A 16942-nucleotide genomic window follows, 5' to 3' on the forward strand; every position below is an offset into this window, starting at 1 on the left:
CCGATGTTCTGGTCAACCGCGTCATTGAACTCTTTGTAATCAAAGAAAGGAGGATGGACTTTGTCTTTAAGTGAACAGCAGCTTTGGTAAGTGAAGTGCTTTTGTGTTTTTACATCTGCAGTAGCGTTACTACTGTGTTCATTTGTTTATGGTGTCGTTTTTACGATATGGTTAATGTAATATTCTGTTTCTACTGACATGTAGGTGTCTAAGTAAAACGAATGATACCAGTTTGTCTCATAGGGCGCGGTGTGCGTCCATCTTTATTCTTTACGTATCTTACTCTCACTGGCGCAGAGCGCCGACGTCATCACAACATGACGGTTACCTGAACCGGAAGTATCCAAGATACTACATCCCCCTTCTTTTGAAACAAAACATGGCTATAGCTACCAAATGAAATAGTAAACATTATGCATTTAAACATTTCAGAAAAACTGCATATAGGCAGCTACGTATGCCAAATCTGCAAGAACACTGTTACTGAAGGAAATATGATAACAATTTTCTCATCAACAGTTCATGTCTAAACGGCATTTCAACTGTTTCAAACTTCAACACTTTATTTTCATGAACATATCCTTCAGTTCTTTTCCTGTTGGGAATCACAAGTCTAATATGTCTCTAGGCTTCAGTATGTGGCCTGATCTGGTGGTAGTACAGTCTGGTGGCTGTTTGGGACCAGTATGACCTGCAGGGTCCTGCTGTACTATTTGAGACTCAGTGTCCTCAGGTTTTTCTGTGATTGGCAGGATTGAGCGCAGACGCCTGCTCATTAGCAGCTGCGTTGGTGACTTCAGTCCATCAACTGGTGTGTTCCTGTATTCCAGTAAACTGAGGTACGCGTCTGTCCGCTGTGCATGTGCTTTGTCCATGAGGGCTTTGACAGTCTGAACAGTCTTTTCAGCCAAACCGTTACTCTGCGGGTACAGCGGGCTTCTCGTGATATGCTCAAAGTCCCATGCGTGAGCAAAACCTCTGAACTCTTGTGAACTGTAACAGGATCCATTGTCACGGATTACTGTCTGGGGTATTCCAAATCTGGCGAACATGGATTTCAGCTTTTGGATGACAGTTGCGGATGTGAGGTTGATGATTTTTTCTACCTCAAAGTACCTGCTATAATAGTCAATGACAACTATATAGTCAGTACTGTGCCAGGTGAACAAGTCTGTGGCTATCGTTTGCCAAGGTCGTTCCGGGATAGGATGCGAGAGCATCGGTTCTTTTGTATTGGAGCTGCGTCGCTCCAGGCAGATGCTACAAGATCCTACTAGTGCCTCTATCTGTTTGCACATTCCGGGCAAAGAACAGTACATCTCTTGCACACTGCTTACACTTTTCCATGACTAAGTGTCCAGTGTGTATGCGTGAGAGCATTTCAGCTCTGAGTGAGTGTGGTACAATGATTTTTTCACCTTTGAGCAGGATCCCGTTTGTCTCTGATATCTCGTCCCGATGATTCCAATACTCAGCGACAGCAGGCGGACAACTTTTGTTCGACTCAGGCCATCCTGCTTGGATAACTTGTCTCAACATTGAGAGTTGCTCATCTTGTGCTGTGGCGGCTTTGATTTCTGCCATTTTGCGATCACTCACTGGTGCACTGCTGATCACTGTGTGGATTTGTAAATCCATGCCTTCACTCAAAGAGTTATCAGTACACTCAATTGGCTTTCTGGACAGCGTGTCTGCGACCCGGATTTGTTTTCCAGGCTTGTGTGTAATGGTAATGTCGTACCTTTGTAGTTGCAGTATCATGCGTTGTAGGCGTGGCGGTGCGGCTGCCAAGGGTTTCCGCATGATTGACTCCAGCAGTTTGTGGTCTGACTCGACGATCACCTGTCGTCCATACAGATATTGATGAAAACGTCTGCATCCAAAGAGCACTGCGTACAGCTCCTTTTCGATTTGAGCGTAATTTTCTTCAGGCTCATTTAGTATCTTGGATGCGTATGCGACTGGTTTCTCTCCCTGGAGCAAGACTGCTCCTAAGCCGCATTTTGATGCATCGACTTGTAGTTTCACATCTTTGGTGTGGTCGAAGTATGTGAGCACTGGGCCGGGCTCCTGTATTAGCAGGTCTTTCATTTGCTGGAATGCAACGTCTTGATTTGAGTCCCACGTGAATTCACTGTTCTCTTTCAGCAGTTGTCTGAGCGGGGCAATTGTCTCTGAAAGTCTGGGTGCAAACTTGGAGAGGTAGGTGACCATTCCCAGTATGGTCTCCAGCTCTGCTTTGTTGCGTGGGGGAGCCATTTCTTTAATTGCCTTGACCTTGTTAGGGTCGGGCTTGATGCCTTCTCGTGTCAGTTTATGTCCAAAATAGCTCACCTCAGAGACGCAGATGATGCTTTTGTCTTTGTTTAGCTTTATTCCTCTCTCTCTGGTTCTCTCCAGCATGGCGCGCAGGTTGGCATCGTGCTCCTCTTTGGTAGGCCATACACCAAAATGTCATCTACGATGGCTGCGACACCCTGAAGCCCCTCGTAGGCCTCATCAACTCTCCTCTGAAACTCATCCTGTGCAGAAATGATTCCGAAAGGGAGCCTGTTGAACCGATATCTGCCGTAGATGGTGTTGAACGTGGTCAGCATGGATGATTCCTGGCTGAGTTTTATCGTCCAATATCCAGATCTAGCGCCAGTACACTGAAGTACTGTGCTCCGGCTAGTCTTGGTGTGACATCATCTAGAGTGGGAAGTGGATAGTGGGGTCTCTGGATAGTGTTAGGTTTTTAAGAACAAAGGATGAGAGAGCCTGCAGGCCGCAGGTACTCTTCTGCTGCGAGCTTCTTACTGCGCATGCGCATCAGAAGAATGAGCTAGATCCGGTTCAAATTAAAAACAATATTTAATGTACTACACAAAGTTCACTTACAAACTGAATTAACTATCAATAGTAATGTTCTCGAGAGCAGAGACCACATACACGCATCTCCTCACAGTCCGGCGCGGCCAGTTAGCTGAAAATGAGAGCTGCAGTGATCTGAGGTAAACTCCCTAAAACATTGTCTTTTGTATCCCCTGAGAGTCGGAAAGTGTCCGATACTGTCATAAAACGTGTGAATGACCCTCCGTGGCGATTAGTGATTGGCTTCATTTGAATTCTGCCCCCTCCCATTATCGATCCCTTAGCAAAACATCTTGGCTCCTCGCAAAACATCTTGGACTCCTCCTCTCTGTCCTGCTGGTCAGCTTGGCATTTGACCGTCCCACTGGCCCCATCCTCCATCGATGAGGTCGCCTCCATTTGCTGCTGCATGTCTGACACCTCACTCAGAATCCCTATCTGACCCTCAAAACTATTCTTAGTGTTTTAATACCTACAGTGACTATACTTCTATGATTTAATACATTCAATGAGTTAATATACTGTAACATATAATATCCTCTATAAGTAAGAATATTGTAAACCTATAATACATTCCATATGGAAACATATTGTGACTAACATATTTATTATTGTGACACTTCTACTCACCACTAGGGGTGTTATTTAATCCTACTAATAATGCGTTTAATACTGAAATTCTCCACAATAGCATGAACGGAATTTGTAACAAAATACTTTAGAGTGGAGTAATTTTGTATTTAAAATACTCAAAATACTTTCTCTACAAATCAAAAAACAGTTAACGAGTTCAGTCTCCAGATCTTCAAGTTTAACGGATTGTCTGTCAAGGTAAATATTTTATCTGAGTGTGACAGATGTCAACTAGCTTGATGTATAATTGATGTCTGGGTCTGGCTACATAGCCTATTGTACATGGTGATGGTTATAATATCAAGCTAGCGATCGATGCTAACATGCTAATGACGCTAGCATGCTGTCTAGGCTAGTGCATAGCCAGTGTTTAGCAAGTTAACTTATCAGTCGAGTAGCTAGCTATAGGAAGAGGGAAATTGGGAGCTTGTATGTTCATGATAACCTTATCAAGAGACGTCTGACCATCTAATCTTGCACTGTATTACAAGTTATGCTGTATCTTCTCAATGTGAATGTCATAATGTCATATCAATTACTGGCAGATAATATAGTTCACAGTTAGCCAGGCTATGACAGCAGATGTCCATTTGTTCAAAAAAACATTAAATATCCAATTTATTTTATTTAAAAGGCATATTATGAAAGTATTCTTAGTTTTATTATTTCATACATTCTACAGTTGGCCAGGTGGACAACATGTCTGTGACTGTTCTTCCTTTTTGTGGGCTTCACCAGAGCTTTGTGTACATTATAGCCCAAACCTGAATGCTCTGCTATACCAAATTGTGAGAAAACGGAAAATCCAGAAAAAAGTATTTCCTATATTTTAAATACAAAATACATGTATTGTATTTTGTTACATTTTCTGGCACCAATATTTTGTATTTTATTTTGATACATTTATTTGAGGGGTATTTTGTATTTTGTATCAAAATACATTTTGATGTATCTTTGCCCATCTCTGTATACAATGCACGGCCCGCCACTGTTCTTTTTACCAGTACTTGGATGTATAAAGTCTGACGACACAAGTGAACACAACTTAATTCATGGATATGTATAATATGAGCACATTATCACCTAAAATAATAAAGTAGACCTTTAAATACTTGAATGATAACGGGTCTCTGGAAACAATGAGCCCTTAGCCTAAAATGCTGTTTTTTTTATTTTTATTGAAAAAGGAAGTGTGTGAATACTGGCATACAACAGCGGGTATCATGTATTGTGATTCTTAGTTCCATCAGACAATAAAAAACAAACTTGCTTTAATGCATAATTGCAGTCACTATTTTTGTGTAGCATGGAGCTGCACTCTATACGCACAAGAACACCTGTTCCCATGGTAACCACATCTAGAATAGGTACTTTTTCATAATATGAGAACATGTTATCTGATAATTCCCACAGATCCACCAGCTGCAGACAACGTATATAACTATAAGTGCAATGAACACTGTCAAAATGATGGAAAGCACACTCATAACCCTGAAATATAAAGAGATATAATGGACGATGAAACATCTCTATCATCCTGAGAATGTTACACGTATCAACACGATCAGCTCTATGATGCTCTGTGAGTTAAAGGAGAGAGAGCAGCCTTGTGCAGCTGGCAGCACCGTAAGCAAACATGGTGCCGTTCATTGAGCTATGAATCATAAGTAGGGGGAAGTTTGCAGACAGAATGTGAATGTGATGGTGTGGATATAGCTCCGGTCATGGCAGACTGTGTGGGAAACACAAAGAGGGGCAGGCCGAGTCACATGGGTCGTCCTGCTCCCAAAGACAGGACTCTCTCTCTCTCTCTCTTTGTCCTTTCAATCTCTCACTGTTTCCCTCTCTCACTGGTAGGCCCACCCTCACTTCTCCCTCTCTCTCACACACTCCTCTATTTATGCTTTAATGCATTTATACTAGTAAAGTACGACTTTGTTTCATACCACTTTATACTCTACTACATGTCATAGGGAAGTACTGTAGTTTTCACTCCACTATATTTATTTGATAACTTGAATTACTCTTTTATCTGAATTCAACATGTGCATAAAAAGCACATGAGGATTAAATATGTCTTGTATAAGGTAAGCAACCAAAAAGCATTGAGCTTTGTAGAGTTGAAATGATTAGACGATTAATCAATCAGTCGCTTGGTGGAAATTGTTTTTCATGTAAAGACGTTTCATAATTCCAGCTTCACAAATAGTGTTGTTGTGCACTTTGGGGTTCCGGGTAATGACGACTATTTTCACATTTATAATAAAGCAAACAATCAATCTCTTTGACATGTTTTACGATATTTTCTGTATTTCTTTTGAAGAAAAAACAACTAGCTGTTTGGTAAACCACATAGACAAAGCAGCAGTACATTATAAGTTAAATTACCAATTGTATTATAAATGTCAGTGGTTTCCTCTATTTTTAATTATCCATCCAGCCTGTAGTTCTAAATGTTAATGAGTTATAAGACAGCTGAAGCGGCCTTGCAAGTGAACTGAACAGAACACAAAGCGGTCTTATTAAGGTCTTATAAATGTAAACCCTGTATTGATCATTTATACCGCTACAACTAACAGACCCTTTATAAAGCGTGACTTATTAGAAAGTGGTACTGCAAATGACTCTGTCCAGCTGATTACAAGTGACAGTATTCTTCAGCAGCAACCGGTCCCCTGACATACATTAAAGTTACATGTGAGTATAGAGACCCCCACAACTCTCAAACAGAAACCAAACAAACTAAAGCATTTATGAAGCTGTTGGGTAAAAACAAAGTCCTTCTGGTCTCATTGCACCTGTTAACAAACCACTGGCACTGTTTTCTGAGGCCGACAGGAAAGGGTCTCTAAATAGCTTTCCCATGAGCCTTTGGTCTAAAATAAGGGGCTGGCAGGAGCCGCCCACGGCACTGCTGCGACCCTGTCATGGGAACCGTGCTAAACTGTCTGTGGAGATTTGAGCAGAATAAATGAACCAGCCGTCCCCGAGTATCTCTATTTACATCGCTAATGCAAATGCTCATTTATCTTTTACAAATACGGCAGAGAACGGAGGCTATTTCTATGTGTGTATATTTGTGTGTTTGCATGCATACCAGTGCTTGCACGCAGGTTCGACACGTGCTTGTGCATGTGGAGATGCCTTGTTGACTTGTCTCAGACGCCATGAGAGAGTGGAGGAATAAGCAAATCACATTAAAAGTGTGGGAGAGAAGAGCCAATAAGAGCTGTAAACAAAGAAGGGCATGCTAGCCATTATCGCCAAAGTAAACACATGCACACGCAGCACACTTCAACAAAAACATTTACATTAAACACCACACAAAAGACCATTTATTAAAAGAAAACTATAATGCTTCACAACTTACAAAGCTGAAGCATCTCTGAAAACCCAAACAGGCTGTATCCACCAAAGAAAAGTGAGGATTCCACTGAAATGAATCAGGTTTTTGGGGGGCGCTGAAGCAGAATCGGCTTAACTAAAGCACACCAACCAGCGGCGTTCACCTTTCTCTGCTTCATTCTCAGACTGCACTCTATTTTAGGGACCTCTGATGACTCCGTCTTGGCTACATCTCGATTTTTCCACTGTAGAAAAAAGTTATTCATAATCCTCCCAATAACTCAACACTGTTTGTCCAATGTGATAAAGCAAAGGGAGCGTTCACAATCTAAATTTGCATTCTTCAGAAGTGAATGGCTTTGTCAGCTGGAGTAAGACAGTTTGCTTCATCTGCCTCCCCCCGCTGCAGGGAGGCTGTTTACATGGGGACAGCTCAGAGATCCAGAGAGGAGACAACGCTCCTGGCTTCTCCCCACAAGAAAGGCCTCCGTGGGTGGGCAGCGTTTCACCCGCTGATGCTACAAGATCATCCCCGAGACGCACAAGAAGAATAAAACTCTCAGAGGAATTGACAGATTTCGTGCCAAATAGTCCATTTTATGACACAGCCCCCCTCTCAGCTACATTATCTGGACTTCAGAGCCCGTCACTTTAAAGGGGAAGGTTGAAAAATTAACCGAGATTATCCTTAAAATAGCAACAGGAGGTCGCTGAGAGAGGGAATCCCCTTCAATCTTGTCTGAGCAGTTTTGGGGAACTTTAGGGTGCAGGTCAAGACCAAGAGACCTGAGGTTAGTGGTGAGGCAACTCATCTGAGGGGTCACGGGTCTGACGGGGCTCAAGATGAAGTGATTCCCAGAGCGTATTCCTAGATATAGAAGATTAGGCAAGCAGATAACTTGGTCCACCTTTGAGTGTGATGCACAACTTGTTTTTTGCCGTGTTCTTAGGGCCGACAAACATTTTATTTGAAGTCGAAAGTGCTACAATCTAATATTGGGCCAGTTCTTTTTTACCAAAAGTGGCCATGGATACCTGGCCAAAAGTGGAGCGTTCAAAATGGGCTGTGGATGAAGCACAGCTAAACTGCTTACTTTCCAAAAACAAACCAGAAAATGATGATCAGACAAATAAGTTGTTAACTCTAATTACCGTATGTCTTTAGTTAATTTAAGATTTTGACAAACCTACACCCAAGTGCAAGATTTTCACTGTGGTTCTTGATGAAGAAAAGATATATACATTACATTAAATTACATTAGACTGACAGCTACACTGGGTGTTTGTCAAAGTCTAGGTCTAGGAAAGATCCTTCATCGGCTGATTTTCAAGGATATGTAACGGATTGTGTATGCACCCAATTGCAGCACACAAGATTCCAGGAGCCGTTGGCTTTTATTATAAACTTAACAGGTACAGACTGATACATCAAAGTCTCTGGCAGAGCAGCAAAAACAGCAGGCAGAATTAATCCAGGTCAGGAACAGAAGGCTGGTGAGTTTACCGGGAGTCAGGCGAGACGGGTAGATCAGGGGCAGGAAGGGTTGACAACAGGAAATCAGTCCGGAATAAAGCGCTGGAAAGTCTGGCATTGAGTAGCAAAGAACAATCTGGCAAAGGGTGTTTGAGAAGCAGGAGTCTATATAGTGGCTTGATTAGTGATCAGAGACAGGTGAGTGAACAGGTGAAGGGAGTTAGACTGATGAGGAGGGAGATTTATTTTGACTGACTCCCTCTGCCACCAAGATCCGGGATAAATAACAACAACATCAACACTTTGCATGTAGAGAAGATCACCTGCCAGTACAGTGTCTTATCTCCCTGTACAGCCTCGCTCTGACTAAGCTTAACTTCTGGATAACTTTATCTTTCAACAGGAAATTTATGGGCATCAAACTGAAACACTTTGTTCCACACTCAGCCTCCTGTCTCTGTTTTCTCCCAGAGCTTAGAGGAGGTACAAGAAGCAGCTCTTTATTCTACCATCTGAACTTCATTACTCTGCCTGTTCATGACCAGGTACATCTTGTATCTTACTCTTTTTTGTATATAATTCATGGGTCACAAAGTCAGGCTTGAACCAAGACATACATACATATCTTTTTCTGAACAAGAATGTTCCACAGCCTTGGAATGGGTTCTGTATTAGCCCCCAACTGTTAAATATTGAGAAACCACTTGCATTTTATATCCCCACAGGACACCAATCAATCCCATTTTCAAGCTTGCACATTATACTCCTCCAAGCTCGATGAAATACAAAAAAGGTATCTACCTATCCATCAATCCCCACAGCAATGTAAAGGGTGTGCACACTTTCCCATGATAAGGGGAGAAAGTTAGACGGAGAAAGTTTTCCCTTTAAGTATTAATAAATGAGATATAGTAAAAAGTTCAAATGTTCTTAATGTTTGGACATGATTTATTCTGTATGTGAAAGAAGCAGTTGAAGCTTCCGTATATGGAGTTATAAAGGCAATTACATAGGCAAATCTTTACCCTTCAAAAGAAAGGTAAAGATTGGTAAATCATACTCTCAATCCATCCCCTACCACTCACTCATTTCTTTGATCCCTTCCACCCATTATTCTATGATTCCCTCTGGAAATACTGTGCACATGGGCATCACTGACAGCACAGCCCTCCTCTCCATCATAGGTCAAGCAATTCACCCCGAGCAGAGGAATTAAAGAAAGTAGAGATACCTTCAGATGATAATCCCCTTTTAAGATTCGGAGATGCTGTGATCTCATGACATGCACTGGCCGTTTTTTCAAAATGTGTTATTTGAAAGAATCCCCCGATCTAGCTGTATGGCTTGGTACATAGCTTTGGGAGCAGCAGTGTGACCTCAGTTTGACCTCTGTGTTCACCTTTGACCCTGAGGAAGTTGTAAACTGAGTAATCTGCTGTCAGTAAAAGGCAATAACTGTTCTGAGGTCATGAAACGATGCTGGTGTAAGATCCAAAGTGCCTCTAAACTGAAAACATCCCAGTGTCATGGGATGAGGTAAGATTGGGTGGTCGTACAGGGTGCGTCGGGTGAAGGGACCTCTGATGACTCCGTCTTGCTGCTTATCTGTGAGGCTTCTTTCCAGGAAAATATTTTAATAATGCTAACATGAAATACATGAACAGAAACCAGAGGGATGTTTGAGTGACACTAGTTTCATGTTGCAGGTCTCCTGACACACGGGGCTGTTTGGAAATAAGCTCCACGCTGCCGAGACTTGACAGTAAAAAGAACCGGCGAGCCTCCCTGTGACAGGCTGTAATAAATGTCACAACCTTGAACTCTTTCTCATACAGACAAAAGGCACACCATCGAGCAGGTAACGCACCCAGTAGGTCTGCAACATTGACATGTACAATGGTATTTTGGGAGGGAACTTTTATGGGGTGGAAAAAAGTACAAAGTCACTTTTCATGAGGGCTAGTAATGTTTAAATCCCTGCAAACTAGCCATAAAAACATCAATATGAGATGTTACAAGAGTGTTTCATATAGTGTTATATTATATTTCACATGGGACAGAATGTAAAAACGAATTGCTCTGGTACCTTCAGTGGTCACTAGGGGGAAAACAAGATAACCTGTGGGTTATAAAGATGTTTCCAGTGAGAGTCAGGGTTTTATTTAAGTATAAAATGAGAGCATTTTAAAACAGTGAGCTCAAGATGGAGCAACTAAAAGCTGACAGGTAGTTAAATCAGTTACAGCTCACATTGTACAAAAACAAACATTTGACCAGCGACAAGCATCTGCTGGAAAATCTGATACATCTTGGATGACACAGTAAATATTAAGTGTATGGCATGATCCTCCATATACCTTTTAAAAGAAGATGTTGCTCATATCTCAAATTAGCAACTTATTTTAAGGAAGGAATCTGACAATGTTTCGACAACAATTTTAAAGCTAAATTTTGATGTCTGAACAAAAAGTAGAATTATCAGCCATTTATTATACAGCCTAGAAATCACATCTGTCTCAAACTAATGGTTGCCCCTGGCACAGCATAGTGAGCAAAGCTTTTTGGACGGCTTTGCCGGGAACCTTCACAACATCATTCACAAATCATTTAAAACAGAGGGGTGAGGCACTAAGTGGGTAGCTGGCCCATTGTGCCTGTCTGACTTGATTCTAATTCATTCAAAGTTAAAGTACGTTCGCCTTCATCTTGTCTCAGCACTCTGTTTAAATCCAAGATACTTTCCCGCTGGGCTTTGTTCACGGGGCTGCGTTGGGATGGGGTGAGATGATCAGATATGAGGAGATCCAGTTTGAACGATACACACATTCATCTTAAGGTTTATAAGATGCCAAAACACAACACAGTAACATTCTGTGATAATCACCGTCTCACCAGTCGAGAGTCTGTGTATCTGTCTGTCTGTCTGTGTATCTGTCTGTCCGTGTATCTGTCTGTCAATCTGTCTGTGTGTCTGTCTGTCCATCTGTCTGTGTGTTTGTCTGTCCATCTGTCTGTGTGTCTGTCTGTGTATCTGTCTGTCCATCTGTCTGTGTGTTTGTCTGTCCATCTGTCTGTGTGTCTGTCTGTCCATCTGTCTGTGTATCTGTCTGTCCATCTGTCTGTGTGTCTGTCTGTCCATCTGTCTGCCCATCTGTCTGTGTGTTTGTCTGTGCATCTGTCTGTGTGTTTGTCTGTCCATCTGTCTGTGTATCTGTCTGTCCATCTGTCTGTGTGTTTGTCTGTCCATCTGTCTGTGTGTTTGTCTGTCCATCTGTCTGTGTATCTGTCTGCCCATCTGTCTGTGTGTTTGTCTGTGCATCTGTCTGTGTGTTTGTCTGTGCATCTGTCTGTGTGTTTGTCTGTCCATCTGTCTGTGTATCTGTCTGCCCATCTGTCTGTGTGTTTGTCTGTGCATCTGTCTGTGTGTCTGTCTGTCCATCTGTCTGTCCATCTGTCTGTCCATCTGTCTGTGTGTCTGTCTGTCCATCTGTCTGCCCATCTGTCTGTGTGTTTGTCTGTGCATCTGTCTGTGTATCTGTCTGTCCGTGTATCTGTCTGTCCATCTGTCTGTGTGTCTGTCTGTGTGGCTGTCTGCCCATCTGTCTGTGTATCTGTCTGTGTATCTGTCTGCCCATCTGTCTGTCCATCTGTCTGTGTATCTGTCTGCCCATCTGTCTGTCCATCTGTCTGTGTGTCTGTCTGTGTATCTGTCTGCCCGTCTGTCTGTGTATCTGTCTGCCCATCTGTCTGTGTATCTGTCTGTCCATCTGTCTGTGTATCTGTCTGTCCATCTGTCTGTGTATCTGTCTGTCCATCTGTCTGTGTATCTGTCTGTCCATCTGTCTGTGTATCTGTCTGCCCATCTGTCTGTGTATCTGTCTGTCCATCTGTCTGTGTATCTGTCTGTCTGCCCATCTGTCTGTGTGTCTGTCTGCCCATCTGTCTGTGTATCCGTCTGTCCATCTGTCTGTGTATCTGTCTGTCCATCTGTCTGTGTATCTGTCTGCCCATCTGTCTGTCTGTGTGTCTGTCTGCCCATCTGTCTGTGTATCTGTCTGCCCATCTGTCTGTGTGTCTGTCTGTGTATCTGTCTGTGTGTCTGTCTGTCTGTCCATCTGTCTGTGTGTCTGTCTGTCCATCTGTCTGTGTGTCTGTCTGTCTGTCCATCTGTCTGTGTGTCTGTCTGTCCATCTGTCTGTGTGTCTGTCTGTGTGTCTGTCTGCCCATCTGTCTGTGTGTCTGTCTGTCCATCTGTCTGTGTGTCTGTCTGTCTGTCCATCTGTCTGTGTGTCTGTCTGTCCATCTGTCTGTGTGTCTGTCTGTCCATCTGTCTGTGTGTCTGTCTGTCCATCTGTCTGTGTGTCTGTCTGCCCATCTGTCTGTGTATCTGTCTGCCCATCTGTCTGTGTGTCTGTCTGTGTATCTGTCTGTGTGTCTGTCCATCTGTCTGTGTGTCTGTCTGTGTATCTGTCTGTGTGTCTTTCTGTCTGTCCATCTGTCTGTCCTTCGATTTTCTCAATCACATCTGATCAACTTCACAAGCCCAAGAAAGTGCAGTGTTGAGCGCGAACCCTGCACTTTTTCAAAGCAAGACAAACGTTACACAAAAGTTAGTTACACTTATTAGTGCTCTTACAAAATGTTGGCTGCAGAATTCAGAAAAAAACAGATTTCCAAAATTTCCAACACTGCAACAACATTAATGCTTAGCAGCTTGCCTTCCGTAGACCTCTTCATGTGAGTTTTTGCACCTAAATAACACATATACTCTAGCATTGCTAAGTGATGCAACTTAGTCATGGCAGATGTGTTGTTGAGGACCCAAGGAAGCACAGCAACACAATCAACCCCTTCTGATCAGGCACGTCTTGAATGCTAGTACAAGTAATACAAATGTACTGAACTCAAATTGTTCCCATGTCAATAATTCACATCTGGTGACACACAGCTATTAAACAAATGGGAGGCTGACAGAAACCCTACCTGTTCACTGGTTGTCACTTGGCATTCCTGTTTTAAGCCACAGCCTGGTGTCCTCCACCTGTTAAAGAGATATGATTATAATGACATGATAAACACTCAGCACACCTGTAAACTAATATTAGGTACACCTGTAATCTAATGCAATCCAATACAGATGTTCAGTCATGACGTCGACTTTTATGATGCCTATAATGGTTTATGATGCCTCAGTTCTTGTTTAACCGTCATAGAGGTGTTTATTAATCTACACGTTGAAGCATTGAAGTCATGCTGTTACTGATGTTGGTGTACTGGACTGCATTATATTGAGAGATGCATTGACGATTTTGTCCTTTGTGTAAAAAGGAAGGACGAACAAAAAACACCTCAATATAATATAGTCCAGTACAACAGTGCCTTCAAAGGTGCCATGTATAAGATAGGGAGAATTTATATTGCCTCTGTATATCTGTATTCTATAAATATTAACTTAATTTAGAACAATCAGGAGGTGCTACATTACAATTTCTAGTAGGAATATTGATTTTGCATTGCAAAAAAATATAAACAGATGAAAAACATGTAAACCTATAAGAAATGATTTAAAATCGACAGGGATTTGGACAGTTATTAAAATGTATTAACGTACAATGCACACAATTAATATGCTCTCCTCAAGCCACAAGACTCCATTGATTGTAAAACACACTTCATTCAAACTCGACCGAAACCTTATAAAACTCATCAAACATGTCTTGGTTAGTCGTTCCACTGTTCCAACAATGAGGAACTCTGGTTTTGTTTGTCAGACATTACTCCACTATCTATACATAGATAGTAGTTCTTTGCTACGATATGAATGCTGCAGATCTCACCTTTAACTATGACCTCAGTACTAAACACATGATGGAATGTATAAGCATTCCAAAACAAACCTGAACTTTGGAAACTTGGTAAAGTAGCATTTATGGTAGAGCCGTTATGTTGTATTGAATAGCTAAGATAGCACAGTGGTACCTAATAAAGTGGCCACTGAGTGTGTTTAATAATTAACACAAACCATGCTGTATTCTGTGTACGCATGTTTTATGTGAAAAATTGTGATTGACCACCGCCCAACTGCCGGGAGGAGAGGTAGGAGAGCCAAGATTGAAGCTAAGCTAACCCAGCTAGGATCTGAGGCTACTCCACTACCCAGCATGCTCCTGGCTGGCTGATGCCCGGTCGCAGAAAAATAAGATGGATGAAAGCAGCAGGAGGTCAGAGACTGTTGAGCCCACACCTTCACAGAGACCTGGATCCATCGTTCATCCGGATCAAGCTGAACTTGACAGGTGGACATCAGCACAGAGAGCAGGACTCTGGTGGACCAGAGGAGGAGGACTCTGTGTTCATATCATGATGCTTGGTGCTCAAACAGTCAGAGTTGATGGACAATGTTTTCCTCATGTTGAGTTTTTAATGTGAAGATGTCGGCCATATTATCTGCCCAGAGAATAGCTTTTGTTACTGCTGTTCACATTCCATATGATGCAAATTCAAAAATTGCACTACAGGAATGTTTGTTGTGTTGTTTGTCATGTGTTTGTTGTGTTGAAAATAGGCTACAACTGCATTTTGTTGTGCATTCCTGTGTTGCATAGTGACAATAAAGGATTTTTGAATCCTTGAATCAGCATCAACAACTTCATCTTCAACCTCATCTCTCATCATCATCACTGTTCTCCATCAGAAGTGGTGGATGGGGATGTGAAAAAGGCCTGCATGTGTTTAGGTTCTGCCTTTGATTGACAGACCATCAAAGCACAACCCCTGAAAGCTCCAACTATCCCAGCGGATCATGATGCTTGGCGGGGCAACAAACTGCCAAGTAAACATGCATGTAATCAAGCAGCCAATAAATACACCAGACTAGCACGACAAGAATGTTCACACAGTTAATGTGGATCCCACAGAGCGCCAACAGTTCTGCCAGTCCCAGTGGGATCTGAGAGAGGGTACAATAGGGAAATGGCCGTGTTCCAGTTAATTGAAGAAGTCTTGATTTCTGCACTTAGAGCCAAAACCCTGAGCTTATTACACAACCATGTGGATCCAACGTCTGAAGCTGGAGCAGAGTGATATCACACAATCAAAGAGAGGAAACAAAAGAAGGTCCTCCCAGCTAGAGTTCAGCTTGTTTGCAGAGGCATGAACTTAATTTCTTGAGGGCTTTGCAAGCCATCTGATTTTACTATCTTGCACAAGCAAACACACACACATGTATCTTGGAAGACTGAACAAGAGGTCAACAGATATGGATCCTTCAAAAAGCCGAGAGACTGAGATGAATTAAGGTCAGCTGTATTTTGGTTTCATATTAAATCACCCGATCGGATGGCACAATAATAACCTGCATTTCATGACTTACTTCATTAAATTGTTGAATCACTGCAGAAACAAGGCTCACTTGCACAGTTTAATAAATCCTGTAAACATAATACTTTCCCATGTGATAAGAGGACTACAAAACCTTTCCAAGGAAATGACGCTGACATGAAGTCATGCCATTCCTCTCAGCTACTCTAATGACAGCATCAAGTATTCAGTAAGAGCAAACAGCCAACAACAGCAATAACCTCTATTTTCATGATCTCTTTAGACTGACGAGTATAAGTATTGAGAGCATCTTTTGTAACCTGAGAAGGAAATCATTCTTCAGCTTTACTATCAATACTCCCAACAGAGAGTAGTGCCACAGAATCTATTTTCAAAGGACTGATCCCTTAAGCGATGGATTTGGTGTAACATCTGTTTTAAGACACAAACAACCAGGCCGTAACCCAGTGGAAGAATTCACAGCCTCTTCCATGTCCATTCATCCAGACCAGTGCCCATTGTTGACGGTTTTACTTTGGTCTTTTTCAGCCCAGTTATTTTGATCTGTGTATGCAGGCTGCTCAAGGCAGAGTTACCAAACTAAGAGAACCCAAGACCTCTTCCCACTTAGACTGTTATTACATTCACACCGTGTACCTAAACAACACAAGCCTCCCATTACATCGGAACAGTCTTTATTCTGCTACTTTTGCCCTGAGGATTTCTGTAAGTTTCTCATATGCATATGCTGATGTGAGGTTTGTGGGTGCAGTCAAGTCATTATTCCTCCTCCTTTCAGTGTGGTGATTGTCTGTAGTCCTAGTAAACTCTTGGTCTAATGGTCTAATATAAACTATGATCCCTGATAAAGCTGCATTATCGATAACGTTTGAATGGAAAGATAATTTCTCCCAGATTCCGTTTGTTCTTGACATATGACAAATACGTTTCTAACATAGTTTACAGAAGTCCACATAGGAGGAGGTCATTGTTGTTGCATTCTTGTTTTGTTTTGTCCCAAATTACTACAATAGCAAACATGTTTAAAACTGAGAATGGAGTTTAGTTGTATGAGGATTCATTTTGTAGGAGACAGGGTTGCATCAGCAGGTGGAGTTTGAGAAGATAACCCAAATGCAGACACTGAACCAGAGCAGGTGGATTTAAAGGACTTTACCTGATCAATTAATAGGATTACATATAGGCAACTAGAAGGTAGATTGAACAGCCAAAAAAATCCTGCCTTACTGGCTGCTATTTGTGCAGGATCGGGTCTGGGCAGGATACTCTGAGGGCATCTAGTGGACAGGTGTGGAA

At 42.1% G+C, this 16942-nt stretch overlaps 1 protein-coding gene across 7 annotated transcripts in view; it reads right to left on the reverse strand.

Annotated features, from left to right (window-relative positions):
- Positions 1-16942, reverse strand: part of myocd (myocardin) — a 121907-nt gene that overhangs the window by 93627 nt on the left and 11338 nt on the right. For all 7 annotated transcript variants that reach the window (XM_076093017.1, XM_076093013.1, XM_076093014.1 and 4 more), the window contains exon 2: positions 13289-13346. The gene's annotated coding sequence lies outside the window, so the exon portion shown is untranslated. The remainder of the gene's footprint in view (positions 1-13288; positions 13347-16942) is intronic.

This window comes from Anarhichas minor, unplaced genomic scaffold (assembly GCF_050575085.1).
Source record: "Anarhichas minor isolate MPS153535 unplaced genomic scaffold, ASM5057508v1 ptg000017l, whole genome shotgun sequence".
Taxonomy (NCBI): domain Eukaryota; kingdom Metazoa; phylum Chordata; class Actinopteri; order Perciformes; family Anarhichadidae; genus Anarhichas; species Anarhichas minor.